Source organism: Rhinoderma darwinii, chromosome 13 (assembly GCF_050947455.1).
Source record: "Rhinoderma darwinii isolate aRhiDar2 chromosome 13, aRhiDar2.hap1, whole genome shotgun sequence".
NCBI classification, from domain to species: domain Eukaryota; kingdom Metazoa; phylum Chordata; class Amphibia; order Anura; family Rhinodermatidae; genus Rhinoderma; species Rhinoderma darwinii.
The window spans coordinates 6,967,652-6,987,155 of record NC_134699.1 but is presented as its reverse complement, the minus strand read 5'-3'; the positions used below and the strand labels follow the sequence as shown (position 1 = coordinate 6,987,155).

The 19,504-nt window shown below is 34.3% G+C and overlaps 1 protein-coding gene across 1 annotated transcript in view; it reads left to right on the top strand.

The window, feature by feature from the left end:
- The first annotated feature begins 1,397 nt into the window (after window positions 1–1,397).
- PDYN (prodynorphin) overlaps window positions 1,398–19,504 on the top strand; it is a 31,306-nt gene continuing 13,199 nt past the window's right edge. The window contains exons 1-2 of the mRNA XM_075847038.1: window positions 1,398–1,529; window positions 17,803–17,895. The gene's annotated coding sequence lies outside the window, so the exon portion shown is untranslated. The remainder of the gene's footprint in view (window positions 1,530–17,802; window positions 17,896–19,504) is intronic.

Here is a 19,504-nt window from a genome sequence, read left to right as displayed (position 1 = left end):
TGTATAGTACATGCTGTGTGTATAGTGTGTATAGTCCATGCTGTGTGTAGAGTGTGTATAGTCCATGCTGTGTGTATAGTGTGTATAGTCCATGCTGTGTGTATAGTCCATGCTGTGTGTATAGTGTGTATAGTCCATGCTGTGTGTATAGTGTGTATAGTCCATGCTGTGTGTATAGTGTGTATAGTCCATGCTGTGTGTATAGTCCATGCTGTGTGCATAGTGTTTATAGTCCATGCTGTGTGTATAGTCCATGCTGTGTATAGTCCATGCTGTGTGATTAGTGGGTGTATAGTCCATGCTGTGTGATTAGTGTGTGTATAGTCCATGCTGTGTGATTAGTGTGTGTATAGTCCATGCTGTGTGATTAGTGTGTGTATAGTCCATGCTGTGTGATTAGTGTGTGTATAGTCCATGCTGTGTGATTAGTGTGTATAGTACATGCTGTGTGATTAGTGTGTATAGTCCATGCTGTGTGGTTAGTGTGTATAGTCCATGCTGTGTGTATAGTGTTTATAGTCCATGCTGTGTGTATAGTCCATGCTGTGTATAGTCCATGCTGTGTGATTAGTGGGTATAGTCCATGCTGTGTGATTAGTGTGTATAGTACATGCTGTGTGGTTAGTGTGTATAGTCCATGCTATGTGATTACTGTGTGTATAGTCCATGCTGTGTGTATTGTGTGTATAGTCCATGCTGTGTGTATAGTGTGTATAGTCCATGCTGTGTGTATAGTGTTTATAGTCCATGCTGTGTGTATAGTGTGTATAGTCCATGCTGTGTGTGTATAGTGTGTATAGTCCATGCTATGTGATTACTGTGTGTATAGTCCATGCTGTGTGTATAGTGTGTATAGTCCATGCTGTGTGTATAGTCCATGCTGTGTGTATAGTGTGTATAGTCCATGCTGTGTGTATAGTGTGTATAGTCCATGCTGTGTGTATAGTGTGTATAGTCCATGCTGTGTGTATAGTGTGTATAGTCCATGCTGTGTGTATAGTGTGTATAGTCCATGCTGTGTGATTAGTGTGTATAGTCCATGCTGTGTGATTAGTGTGTATAGTCCATGCTGTGTGATTAGTGTGTATAGTCCATGCTGTGTGTATAGTGTGTATAGTCCATGCTGTGTGTATAGTGTTTATAGGATTGTGAAGTATAATAAATGCAGAGAGTTAGACAAGCCGTCAGCTCTGTGGCCCAGGCTATGATAATACGACTGACAATAAGATACGATAACAATGAAATCTGTTTTCTTCCCCAGACACAGGAATACGATGACGAGGAGGAGCTGTGACATTACCGGCACATGGTGTACAACGAATCCTAATGGCAGGGGGGGGGGATATTATGGGAGCCCCTCCCTACCCACCTCCCCATACATAAGTAGTTGTGAAGAGTCTCGTACGCTCATCGGAAAGGCAAGAGAACCTGGAACTGACTTGTGGAGTTATCATCACCTGCTGGACCACGGACGGACGGACGGACGGACGGTCCCCGACTCCTATTAGGCTGCATCGTCTTATAAAGAGGTAATCAGAAGGATAATACACCTTTAAATCCTTACACATCACATGGTCTGACACCCCAAAAATAAATAAATATATATATACCGCCATACAACATTCCAGTGTCTCATATATAATCTGCACCCCAAGATTCGACAGAAATCTAGCAATCCTACTCCATTCAGTTCTCCATTGTTGCATGTTCACCCCACAGTACCCCAAGTTTACCAGACACACTATATAGTACACAGCAGGACGCCATCACATCGGACAATCTGTAATAACACTGTACCCCTAAATATCTTACACTTTAAGGTTCAGCACGCCATTATTTTTATTTCACAACATAGAACATAGAAAGACACAACGTATTGTGTAATAATAATAATAACGCACGTCGTGGATGCACCTGAACACATTTAGCACCCCAATAATTCACCAGCAAATATTTCAAGCTAGAGTGTGCAGCACCCACATTGTCCTTCATCAGGTGATCACGATATAGGACACCCCAGATTTAGCAGACATGCTATAAGACACACAGCACTGTTCCCCCTACGATTCCCTAGAAAATGTGCAATCATATTATACAGGTCACCCCAATATTCTGCACCGTGGTTTATGTGGTACACAGCAAGACAAAAACACATCACACAATCTGTACCCGAATATATGACCTGAAAACCACACAAAGCACCCCAATGTCTCACAATTATGATACTATAGTACACCCTAAAATATGCAATCCAATAGGACGGAGTACCCCAATATTCTAGAACACAACCCATAGTACTAAAGCTTTGCAATGCATACACACTATACTAATAGTTTAACCAGAATCTGTGCAATCCTATAGCCCCTCGATATTTAAACCCACAATTTTTCACTATAACGTCAATATCCAGGAGACTATACAAAAAATAACATCTATAACAAATTGCACCCCAAGAAATCACCAAAAATCAAGCAATCCATTATTATATATAACAAAATCACCGCCTTAATATATATAATCACATCACCCCATTATTATATATAACCAAGTCACCCCATTATTATATGTAACCACATCACGCCATTATTATATATAACCACATCACCCCATTATTATATGTAACCGCATCACCCCATTATTATATGTAACCGCATCACCCCATTATTATATGTAACCACATCACGCCATTATTATATATAACCACATCACCCCATTATTATATGTAACCGCATCACCCCATTATTATATGTAACCGCATCACCCCATTATTATATGTAACCGCATCACCCCATTATTATATGTAACCGCATCACCCCATTATTATATATAACCGCATCACCCCATTATATATAACCGCATCACCCCATTATATATAACCGCATCACCCCATTATTATATGTAACCACATCACCCCATTATTATATGTAACCACATCACCCCATTATTATATGTAACCACATCACCCCATTATTATATGTAATCACATCACCCCATTATTATATGTAACCACATCACCCCATTATTATATGTAACCACATCACCCCATTATTATATGTAACCACATCACCCCATTATTATATGTAACCACATCACCCCATTATTATATGTAACCGCATCACCCCATTATTATATGTAACCGCATCACCCCATTATTATATATAACCGCATCACCCCATTATTATATATAACCGCATCACCCCATTATATATAACCACATCACCCCATTATTATATATAACCACATCACCCCATTATTATATGTAACCACATCACCCCATTATTATATGTAACCACATCACCCCATTATTATATGTAACCACATCACCCCATTATTATATGTAACCACATCACCCCATTATTATATGTAACCACATCACCCCATTATATAATCACATCACCCCATTATTATATATAACCACATCACCCCATTATTATATATAACCACATCACCCCATTATTATATATAATCACATCACCCCATTATTATATATAATCACATCACCCCATAATTATATATAACCACATCACCCCATTATTATATATAACCACATCACCCCATTATATGTAACCACATCACCCCATTATTATATATAACCACATCACCCCATTATATGTAATCACATCACCCCATTATTATATGTAACCACATCACCCCATTATTATATGTAACCACATCACCCCATTATTATATATAACCACATCACCCCATTATTATATATAATCACATCACCCCATAATTATATATAACCAAGTCACCCCATTATTATATATAACCAAGTCACCCCATTATTATATATAACCACATCACCCCATTATTATATATAACCACATCACCCCATTATATGTAACCACATCACCCCATTATTATATATAACCACATCACCCCATTATATGTAATCACATCACCCCATTATTATATATAACCACATCACCCCATTATTATATGTAACCACATCACCCCATTATTATATATAACCACATCACCCCATTATTATATGTAACCACATCACCCCATTATTATATGTAACCACATCACCCCATTATTATATGTAACCACATCACCCATTATATATAACCACATCACCCCATTATTATATGTAACCACATCACCCCATTATTATATATAACCACATCACCCCATTATTATATATAACCACATCACCCCATTATTATATGTAATCACATCACCCCATTATTATATGTAACCATATCACCCCATTATTATATGTAACCATATCACTCCATTATTATATATAACCACATCACCCCATTATTATATATAACCACATCACCCCATTATTATATGTAATCACATCACCCCATTATTATATATAACCAAGTCACCCCATTATTATATGTAATCACATCACCCCATTATTATATATAACCACATCACCCCATTATTATATATAACCACATCACTCCATTATTATATGTAATCACATCACCCCATTATTATATATAACCACATCACCCCATTATTATATGTAACCACATCGCCCCATTATTATATGTAACCACATCGCCCCATTACTATATATAACCAAGTCACCCCATTATTATATATAACCACATCACCCCATTATTATATGTAACCACATCACCCCATTATTATATGTAACCACATCACCCCATTATTATATGTAACCACATCACCCCATTATTATATGTAACCACATCACCCCATTATTATATGTAACCACATCACCCCATTATTATATGTAACCACATCACCCCATTATTATATGTAACCACATCACCCCATTATTATATGTAACCACATCACCCCATTATTATATATAACCACATCACCCCATTATTATATGTAACCACATCACCCCATTATTATATATAACCACATCACCCCATTATTATATGTAACCACATCACCCCATTATTATATGTAATCACATCACCCCATTATTATATGTAACCATATAACCCCATTATTATATGTAACCATATCACTCCATTATTATATATAACCACATCACCCCATTATTATATATAACCACATCACCCCATTATTATATGTAATCACATCACCCCATTATTATATATAACCAAGTCACCCCATTATTATATATAACCACATCACCCCATTATTATATATAACCACATCACTCCATTATTATATGTAATCACATCACCCCATTATTATATATTACCACATCACCCCATTATTATATGTAACCACATCACCCCATTATTATATATAACCACATCACCCCATTATATGTAATCACATCACCCCATTATTATATGTAACCACATCGCCCCATTATTATATGTAATCACATCACCCCATTACTATATATAACCAAGTCACCCCATTATTATATATAACCACATCACCCCATTATTATATGTAACCACATCACCCCATTATTATATGTAACCACATCACCCCATTATTATATGTAACCACATCACCCCATTATTATATGTAACCACATCACCCCATTATTATATGTAACCACATCACCCCATTATTATATGTAACCACATCACCCCATTATTATATGTAACCACATCACCCCATTATTATATGTAATCACATCACCCCATTATTATATGTAACCATATCACCCCATTATTATATGTAACCATATCACTCCATTATTATATATAACCACATCACCCCATTATTATATATAACCACATCACCCCATTATTATATGTAATCACATCACCCCATTATTATATGTAACCACATCACCCCATTATTATATGTAACCACATCACCCCATTATATAATCACATCACCCCATTATTATATATAACCACATCACCCCATTATTATATATAATCACATCACCCCATTATTATATATAATCACATCACCCCATAATTATATATAACCAAGTCACCCCATTATTATATATAACCACATCACCCCATTATTATATATAACCACATCACCCCATTATATGTAACCACATCACCCCATTATTATATATAACCACATCACCCCATTATATGTAATCACATCACCCCATTATTATATGTAACCACATCACCCCATTATTATATGTAATCACATCACCCCATTATTATATATAACCACATCACCCCATTATTATATGTAACCACATCACCCCATTATTATATGTAACCACATCACCCCATTATTATATATAACCACATCACCCCATTATTATATATAACCACATCACCCCATTATTATATATAGCCACATCACCCCATTATTATATATAACCACATCACCCCATTATTATATGTAATCACATCACCCCATTATTATATATAACCAAGTCACCCCATTATTATATGTAATCACATCACCCCATTATTATATGTAACCGCATCACCCCATTATTATATATAACAGCATCACCCCATTATTATATATAACCACATCACCCCATTATTATATATAACCACATCACCCCATTATTATATGTAATCACATCACCCCATTATTATATGTAACCACATCACCCCATTATTATATGTAACCACATCACCCCATTATATGTAACCACATCACCCCATTATATGTAACCACATCACCCCATTATTATATATAACCACATCACCCCATTATTATATGTAATCACATCACCCCATTATTATATGTAATCACATCACCCCATTATTATATGTAATCACATCACCCCATTATTATATGTAATCACATTACCCATTATATATAACCACATCGCCCCATTATTATATGTAATCACATCACCCCATTATTATATATAACCACATCACCCCATTATATATAACCACATCACCCCATTATTATATGTAATCACATTACCCCATTATTATATATAACCACATCACCCCATTATATATAACCACATCACCCCATTATTATATATAACCACATCACCCCATTATATATAACCACATCACCCCATTATTATATGTAATCACATTACCCCATTATTATATATAACCACATCACCCCATTATATATAACCACATCACCCCATTATTATATGTAATCACATCACCCCATTATTATATGTAATCACATCACCCCATTATTATATGTAATCACATCACCCCATTATTATATGTAATCACATCACCCCATTATTATATGTAATCACATCGCCCCATTATTATATGTAATCACATCACCCCATTATTATATATAACCACATCACCCCATTATTATATATAAGCACATCACCCCATTATTATATGTAATCACATCACCCCATTATTATATATAAGCACATCACCCCATTATTTTATATAACCACATCACCCCATTATTATATATAACCACATCACCCCATCACCCCATTATTATATATAACCACATCACCCCATTATTATATGTAACCACATCACCCCATTATTATATATAACCACATCACCCCATTATTATATATAAGCACATCACCCCATTATTATATATAAGCACATCACCCCATTATATATAACCACATCACCCCATTATTATATATAACCACATCACCCCATTATTATATATAACCACATCACTCCATTATTATATGTAATCACATCACCCCATTATTATATATAACCACATCACCCCATTATTATATGTAATCACATCACCCCATTATTATATATAACCAAGTCACCCCATTATTATATGTAATCACATCACCCCATTATTATATGTAACCACATCACCCCATTATTATATATAACCGCATCACCCCATTATTATATATAACCGCATCACCCCATTATTATATATAACCACATCACCCCATTATTATATGTAATCACATCATCCCATTATTATATGTAACCACATCACCCCATTATTATATGTAACCACATCACCCCATTATATGTAACCACATCACCCCATTATATGTAACCACATCACCCCATTATTATATATAACCACATCACCCCATTATTATATGTAATCACATCACCCCATTATTATATGTAATCACATCACCCCATTATTATATGTAATCACATTACCCATTATATATAACCACATCGCCCCATTATTATATGTAATCACATCACCCCATTATTATATATAACCACATCACCCCATTATTATATGTAATCACATTACCCCATTATTATATATAACCACATCACCCCATTATATATAACCACATCACCCCATTATTAGATATAACCACATCACCCCATTATATATAACCACATCACCCCATTATTATATGTAATCACATTACCCCATTATTATATATAACCACATCACCCCATTATATATAACCACATCACCCCATTATTATATGTAATCACATCACCCCATTATTATATGTAATCACATCACCCCATTATTATATGTAATCACATCGCCCCATTATTATATGTAATCACATCGCCCCATTATTATATGTAACCACATCACCCCATTATTATATGTAACCACATCACCCCATTATTATATGTAACCACATCACCCCATTATATAATCACATCACCCCATTATTATATATAACCACATCACCCCATTATTATATATAATCACATCACCCCATTATTATATATAATCACATCACCCCATAATTATATATAACCAAGTCACCCCATTATTATATATAACCACATCACCCCATTATTATATATAACCACATCACCCCATTATTATATATAAGCACATCACCCCATTATTATATATAAGCACATCACCCCATTATATATAACCACATCACCCCATTATTATATATAACCACATCACCCCATTATTATATATAACCACATCACTCCATTATTATATGTAATCACATCACCCCATTATTATATATAACCACATCACCCCATTATTATATGTAATCACATCACCCCATTATTATATATAACCAAGTCACCCCATTATTATATGTAATCACATCACCCCATTATTATATGTAACCGCATCACCCCATTATTATATATAACCGCATCACCCCATTATTATATATAACCGCATCACCCCATTATTATATATAACCACATCACCCCATTATTATATGTAATCACATCATCCCATTATTATATGTAACCACATCACCCCATTATTATATGTAACCACATCACCCCATTATATGTAACCACATCACCCCAATATTATATATAACCACATCACCCCATTATTATATGTAATCACATCACCCCATTATTATATGTAATCACATCACCCCATTATTATATGTAATCACATCACCCCATTATTATATGTAATCACATTACCCCATTATTATATATAACCACATCACCCCATTATTATATGTAATCACATTACCCCATTATTATATATAACCACATCACCCCATTATTATATATAACCACATCGCCCCATTATTATATGTAATCACATCACCCCATTATTATATATAACCACATCACCCCATTATTATATGTAATCACATTACCCCATTATTATATATAACCACATCACCCCATTATATATAACCACATCACCCCATTATTATATATAACCACATCACCCCATTATATATAACCACATCACCCCATTATTATATGTAATCACATTACCCCATTATTATATATAACCACATCACCCCATTATATATAACCACATCACCCCATTATTATATGTAATCACATCACCCCATTATTATATGTAATCACATCACCCCATTATTATATGTAATCACATCACCCCATTATTATATGTAATCACATCGCCCCATTATTATATGTAACCACATCACCCCATTATTATATGTAACCACATCACCCCATTATTATATGTAACCACATCACCCCATTATTATATGTAACCACATCACCCCATTATATAATCACATCACCCCATTATTATATATAACCACATCACCCCATTATTATATATAATCACATCACCCCATTATTATATATAATCACATCACCCCATAATTATATATAACCAAGTCACCCCATTATTATATATAACCACATCACCCCATTATTATATATAACCACATCACCCCATTATATGTAACCACATCACCCCATTATTATATATAACCACATCACCCCATTATATGTAATCACATCACCCCATTATTATATATAACCACATCACCTCATTATTATATGTAATCACATCACCCCATTATTATATATAACCACATCACCCCATTATTATATGTAACCACATCACCCCATTATTATATGTAACCACATCACCCCATTATTATATATAACCACATCACCCCATTATTATATATAATCACATCACCCCATTATTATATATAATCACATCACCCCATAATTATATATAACCAAGTCACCCCATTATTATATATAACCACATCACCCCATTATTATATATAACCACATCACCCCATTATATGTAACCACATCACCCCATTATTATATATAACCACATCACCCCATTATATGTAATCACATCACCCCATTATTATATGTAACCACATCACCCCATTATTATATGTAATCACATCACCCCATTATTATATATAACCACATCACCCCATTATTATATGTAACCACATCACCCCATTATATGTAACCATATCACCCCATTATTATATGTAACCACATCACCCCATTATTATATATAACCACATCACCCCATTATTATATATAGCCACATCACCCCATTATTATATATAACCACATCACCCCATTATTATATGTAATCACATCACCCCATTATTATATATAACCAAGTCACCCCATTATTATATGTAATCACATCACCCCATTATTATATGTAACCGCATCACCCCATTATTATATATAACAGCATCACCCCATTATTATATATAACCGCATCACCCCATTATTATATATAACCACATCACCCCATTATTATATGTAATCACATCACCCCATTATTATATGTAACCACATCACCCCATTATTATATGTAACCACATCACCCCATTATATGTAACCACATCACCCCATTATATGTAACCACATCACCCCATTATATGTAACCACATAACCCCGTTATTATATATAACCACATCACTCCATTATTATATGTAATCACATCACCCCATTATTATATGTAATCACATCACCCCATTATTATATGTAATCACATCACCCCATTATTATATGTAATCACATTACCCATTATATATAACCACATCGCCCCATTATTATATGTAATCACATCACCCCATTATTATATATAACCACATCACCCCATTATATATAACCACATCACCCCATTATTATATGTAATCACATTACCCCATTATTATATATAACCACATCACCCCATTATATATAACCACATCACCCCATTATTATATATAACCACATCACCCCATTATATATAACCACATCACCCCATTATTATGTAATCACATTACCCCATTATTATATATAACCACATCACCCCATTATATATAACCACATCACCCCATTATTATATGTAATCACATCACCCCATTATTATATGTAATCACATCACCCCATTATTATATGTAATCACATCACCCCATTATTATATGTAATCACATCACCCCATTATTATATGTAATCACATCGCCCCATTATTATATGTAATCACATCACCCCATTATTATATATAACCACATCACCCCATTATTATATATAACCACATCACCCCATTATTATATATAACCACATCACCCCATTATTATATGTAATCACATCACCCCATTATTATATATAAGCACATCACCCCATTATTTTATATAACCACATCACCCCATTATTATATGTAACCACATTACCCCATTATTATATATAACCACATCACCCCATCACCCCATTATTATATATAACCACATCACCCCATTATTATATGTAACCACATCACCCCATTATTATATATAACCACATCACCCCATTATTATATATAAGCACATCACCCCATTATTATATATAAGCACATCACCCCATTATATATAACCACATCACCCCATTATTATATATAACCACATCACCCCATTATTATATATAACCACATCACTCCATTATTATATGTAATCACATCACCCCATTATTATATATAACCACATCACCCCATTATTATATGTAATCACATCACCCCATTATTATATATAACCAAGTCACCCCATTATTATATGTAATCACATCACCCCATTATTATATGTAACCACATCACCCCATTATTATATATAACCGCATCACCCCATTATTATATATAACCGCATCACCCCATTATTATATATAACCACATCACCCCATTATTATATGTAATCACATCATCCCATTATTATATGTAACCACATCACCCCATTATTATATGTAACCACATCACCCCATTATATGTAACCACATCACCCCATTATTATATATAACCACATCACCCCATTATTATATGTAATCACATCACCCCATTATTATATGTAATCACATTACCCATTATATATAACCACATCGCCCCATTATTATATGTAATCACATCACCCCATTATTATATATAACCACATCACCCCATTATTATATGTAATCACATTACCCCATTATTATATATAACCACATCACCCCATTATATATAACCACATCACCCCATTATTATATATAACCACATCACCCCATTATATATAACCACATCACCCCATTATTATATGTAATCACATTACCCCATTATTATATATAACCACATCACCCCATTATATATAACCACATCACCCCATTATTATATGTAATCACATCACCCCATTATTATATGTAATCACATCACCCCATTATTATATGTAATCACATCACCCCATTATTATATGTAATCACATCGCCCCATTATTATATGTAATCACATCACCCCATTATTATATATAACCACATCACCCCATTATTATATATAACCACATCACCCCATTATTATATGTAATCACATCACCCCATTATTATATATAAGCACATCACCCCATTATTTTATATAACCACATCACCCCATTATTATATGTAACCACATTACCCCATTATTATATATAACCACATCACCCCATCACCCCATTATTATATATAACCACATCACCCCATTATTATATGTAACCACATCACCCCATTATTATATATAACCACATCACCCCATTATTATATATAAGCACATCACCCCATTATTATATATAAGCACATCACCCCATTATATATAACCACATCACCCCATTATTATATATAACCACATCACCCCATTATTATATATAACCACATCACTCCATTATTATATGTAATCACATCACCCCATTATTATATATAACCACATCACCCCATTATTATATGTAACCACATCACCCCATTATATGTAATCACATCACCCCATTATTATATATAACCACATCACCCCATTATTATATGTAACCACATCACCCCATTATTATATGTAACCAAGTCACCCCATTATTATATATAACCACATCACCCCATTATTATATGTAACCACATCACCCCATTATTATATGTAACCACATCACCCCATTATTATATATAACCACATCACCCCATTATTATATATAAGCACATCACCCCATTATATATAACCACATCACCCCATTATTATGTATAACCACATCACCCCATTATTATATGTAATCACATCACCCCATTATTATATGTAATCACATCACCCCATTATTATATATAACCACATCACCCCATTATTATATATAAGCACATCACCCCATTATTATATATAAGCACATCACCCCATTATATATAACCACATCACCCCATTATTATATATAACCACATCACTCCATTATTATATGTAATCACATCACTCCATTATTATATATAGCCACATCACCCCATTATTATATATAACCACATCACCCCATTATTATATGTAATCACATCACCCCATTATTATATATAACCAAGTCACCCCATTATTATATGTAACCACATCACCCCATTATTATATATAACCGCATCACCCCATTATTATATATAACCGCATCACCCCATTATTATATATAACCACATCACCCCATTATTATATGTAATCACATCACCCCATTATTATATGTAACCACATCACCCCATTATTATATGTAACCACATCACCCCATTATATGTAACCACATCACCCCATTATTATATATAACCACATCACCCCATTATTATATATAACCACATCACCCCATTATTATATGTAATCACATCACCCCATTATTATATGTAATCACATCACCCCATTATTATATGTAATCACATCACCCCATTATTATATGTAATCACATCACCCCATTATTATATGTAATCACATTACCCATTATATATAACCACATCGCCCCATTATTATATGTAATCACATCACCCCATTATTATATATAACCACATCACCCCATTATATATAACCACATCACCCCATTATTATATGTAATCACATTACCCCATTATTATATATAACCACATCACCCCATTATATATAACCACATCACCCCATTATTATATATAACCACATCACCCCATTATATATAACCACATCACCCCATTATTATATGTAAACACATTACCCCATTATTATATATAACCACATCACCCCATTATATATAACCACATCACCCCATTATTATATGTAATCACATCACCCCATTATTATATGTAATCACATCACCCCATTATTATATGTAATCACATCACCCCATTATTATATGTAATCACATCGCCCCATTATTATATGTAATCACATCACCCCATTATTATATATAACCACATCACCCCATTATTATATGTAATCACATCACCCCATTATTATATATAAGCACATCACCCCATTATTTTATATAACCACATCACCCCATTATTATATGTAACCACATTACCCCATTATTATATATAACCACATCACCCCATCATTATATATAACCACATCACCCCATTATTATATGTAACCACATCACCCCATTATTATATGTAACCACATCACCCCATTATATGTAACCACATCACCCTATTATTATATGTAACCACATCACCCTATTATTATATGTAACCACATCACCCCATTATTATATATAACCACATCACCCCATTATATATAACCACATCACCCCATTATTATATGTAATCACCTCACCCCATTATTATATATAACCATATCACCCCATTATATATAACCACATCACCCCATTATTATATGTAATCACATCACCCCATTATTATATGTAATCACATCGCCCCATTAGTATATGTAACCACATCGCCCCATTATTATATATAAACACATCACCCCATTATTATATGTAATCACATCGCCCCATTATTATATGTAATGACATCGCCCCATTATTATATGTAATGACATCGCCCCATTATTATATGTAATCACATCACCCCATTATTATATATAACCACATCACCCCATTATATAATCACATCACCCCATTATTATATGTAATGACATCGCCCCATTATTATATATAACCACATCGCCCCATTATTATATGTAACCACATCACCCCATTATTATATATAACCACATCACCCCATTATTATATATAACCAAGTCACCCCATTATTATATGTAATCACATCACCCCATTATTTTATATAACCACATCACCCCATTATTATATGTAATCACATCACCCCATTATTATATATAACCAAGTCACCCCATTATTATATCTAATCACATCACCCCATTATTATATGTAACCACATCACCCCATTATTATATATAACCGCATCACCCCATTATTATATATAACCGCATCACCCCATTATTATATATAACCACATCACCCCATTATTATATGTAATCACATCACCCCATTATTATATGTAATCACATCACCCCATTATTATATATAACCACATCACCCCATTATTATATGTAATCACATCACCCCATTATTATATGTAACCACATCACCCCATTATTATATGTAACCACATCACCCCATTATATGTAACCACATCACCCCATTATATGTAACCACATCACCCCATTATTATATGTAACCACATCACCCCATTATTATATGTAATCACATCACCCCATTATTATATGTAATCACATCACCCCATTATTATATGTAATCACATTACCCATTATATATAACCACATCGCCCCATTATTATATGTAATCACATCACCCCATTATTATATATAACCACATCACCCCATTATATATAACCACATCACCCCATTATTATATGTAATCACATTACCCCATTATTATATATAACCACATCACCCCATTATATATAACCACATCACCCCATTATTATATATAACCACATCACCCCATTATATATAACCACATCACCCCATTATTATATGTAATCACATTACCCCATTATTATATGTAATCACATTACCCCATTATTATATATAACCACATCACCCCATTATTATATATAACCACATCACCCCATTATTATATATAACCACATCACCCCATTATTATATATAACCAAGTCACCCCATTATTATATGTAACCACATCACCCCATTATTATATATAACCACATCACCCCATTATTATAAATAACCACATCACCCCATTATATATAATCACATCACCCCATTATATATAATCACATCACCCCATTATTATATGTAACCACATCACCCCATTATTATATGTAACCACATCACCCCATTATTATATGTAACCACATCACCCCATTATATAATCACATCACCCCATTATATGTAATCACATCACCCCATTATATATAATCACATCACCCCATTATTATATGTAATCACATCACCCCATTATTATATGTAACCACATCACCCCATTATATAATCACATCACCCCATTATTATATGTAACCACATCACCCCATTATATGTAACCACATCACCCCATTATTATATGTAACCACATCACCCCATTATTATATGTAACCACATCACCCCATTATTATATATAACCACATCACCCCATTATATATAATCACATCACCCCATTATATATAATCACATCACCCCATTATTATATGTAATCACATCACCCCATTATTATATGTAATCACATCACCCCATTATTATATGTAACCACATCACCCCATTATTATATGTAACCACATCACCCCATTATTATATATAACCACATCACCCCATTATATAATCACATCACCCCATTATTATATGTAACCACATCACCCCATTATATATAATCACATCACCCCATTATTATATGTAACCACATCACCCCATTATTATATGTAACCACATCACCCCATTATTATATGTAACCACATCACCCCATTATTATATGTAACCACATCACCCCATTATTATATATAATCACTTCACCCCATTATTATATGTAACCACATCACCCCATTATTATATGTAACCACATCACCCCATTATTATATGTAACCACATCACCCCATTATTATATATAATCACTTCACCCCATTATTATATATAACCACATCACCACATTATTATATGTAACCACATCACCCCATTATATAATCACATCACCCCATTATATGTAACCACATCACCCCATTATTATATGTAACCACATCACCCCATTATATATAACCACATCACCCCATTATATGTAACCACATCACCCCATTACTATATATAACCAAGTCACCCCATTATTATATCTAATCACATCACCCCATTATTATATATAACCGCATCACCCCATTATTATATATAACCGCATCACCCCATTATTATATGTAACCACATCACCCCATTATTATATGTAACCACATCACCCCATTATATATAATCACATCACCCCATTATTATATATAACCACATCACCCCATTATTATATATAAGCACCCCAAAATCATGTCCTACAGTTGTTAACCCCATAAATCCCAACACATTATTCCAGCATTGATAAAAGATCAGTATAGAGATCGCACCTCCCCCCATTCCAGACGTCACACTAAACATTTGCTAATGTTTAAGGGCCGGATCCCCAAAAAGAGACCCAGGACGACGACTGATCCCCAAAACTTGCAGCAAGCGAAACAGACCTGAGGAGCGATTCCTGTATCAGAGGTAAATTTGCCTGTATAGCTGACATATACTGTGGTGTAGTATATACATGTCACCGGCTGCAGTATACAGGGGACTAGGGGCTACCACAATGTAACGGAATGCTGCTGTGTTGTGCACTTTGTATAAGGTCATTCTTATTATTATAGGGATAGGAACACTGCCGTCTATCTTCGCTCCATTTGATGTGCAGTTGAATGCAATCTATTGTTCTCTGTTCTCAGCCATTTCAGGGCTACAGAGTCTGTGACTGTAGTGTTCTTCAATGGGATGAGTGGCAGGATGTGCCGAAACCTCCCCGCCCCCATGACAACTACTTTATGCCACATATCTCCAGTGTGGAGACCCTCCAGAGACATTACATCATATGTGACTGATATCAGCCGCTCCTCTTATATCACTCCAGTACTATTATATCCTCCAGAGACATTACATCATATGTGACTGATATCAGCCGCTCCTCTTATATCACTCCAGTACTATTATATCCTCCAGAGACATTACATCATATGTGTGACTGATAACAGCCGCTCCTCTTATATCACTCCAGTATTATTATACCCTCCAGAGACATTACATCATATATGTGACTGATATTAGCTGCTCCTCTTATATCACTCCAGTACTATTATATCCTCCAGACATTACATCATATGTGTGACTGATATCAGCAGCTCCTCTTATATCACTCCAGTATTATTATACCCTCCAGAGACATTACATCATATGTGACTGATATTAGCTGCTCCTCTTATATCACTCCAGTACTATTATATCCTCCAGAGACATTACATCATATGTGACTGATATCAGCCGCTCCTCTTATATCACTCCAGCACTATTATATCCTCCAGAGACATTACATCATATGTGACTGATATCAGCCGCTCCTCTTATATCACTCCAGTACTATTATATCCTCCAGACATTACATCATATATGTGACTGATATCAGCCGCTCCTCTTATATCACTCCAGTATTATTATACCCTCCAGAGACATTACATCATATGTGACTGATATCAGCCGCTCCTCTTATATCACTCCAGTACTATTATATCCTCCAGAGACATTACATCATATGTGACTGATATCAGCCGCCCCTCTTATATCACTCCAGTACTATTATATCCTCCAGAGACATTACATCATATGTGTGACTGATATCAGCCGCCCCTCTTATATCACTCCAGCACTATTATATCCTCCAGAGACATTACATCATATATGTGACTGATATCAGCCCCTCCTCTTATAACACTCCAGTACTATTATATCCTCCAGAGACATTACATCATATGTGTCTGATATCAGCCGCTCCTCTTATATCACTCCAGTACTATTATATCCTCCAGACATTACATCATATGTGACTGATATCAGCCGCTCCTCTTATAACACTCCAGCACTATTATATCCTCCAGAGACATTACATCATATGTGTGACTGATATCAGCTGCTCCTCTTATATCACTCCAGTACTATTATATCCTCCAGAGACATTACATCCTATGTGTGACTGATATCAGCCGCTCCTCTTATATCCTTCCAGTACTATTATATCCTCCAGAGACTTTACATCATATGTGACTGATATCAGCCGCTCCTCTTA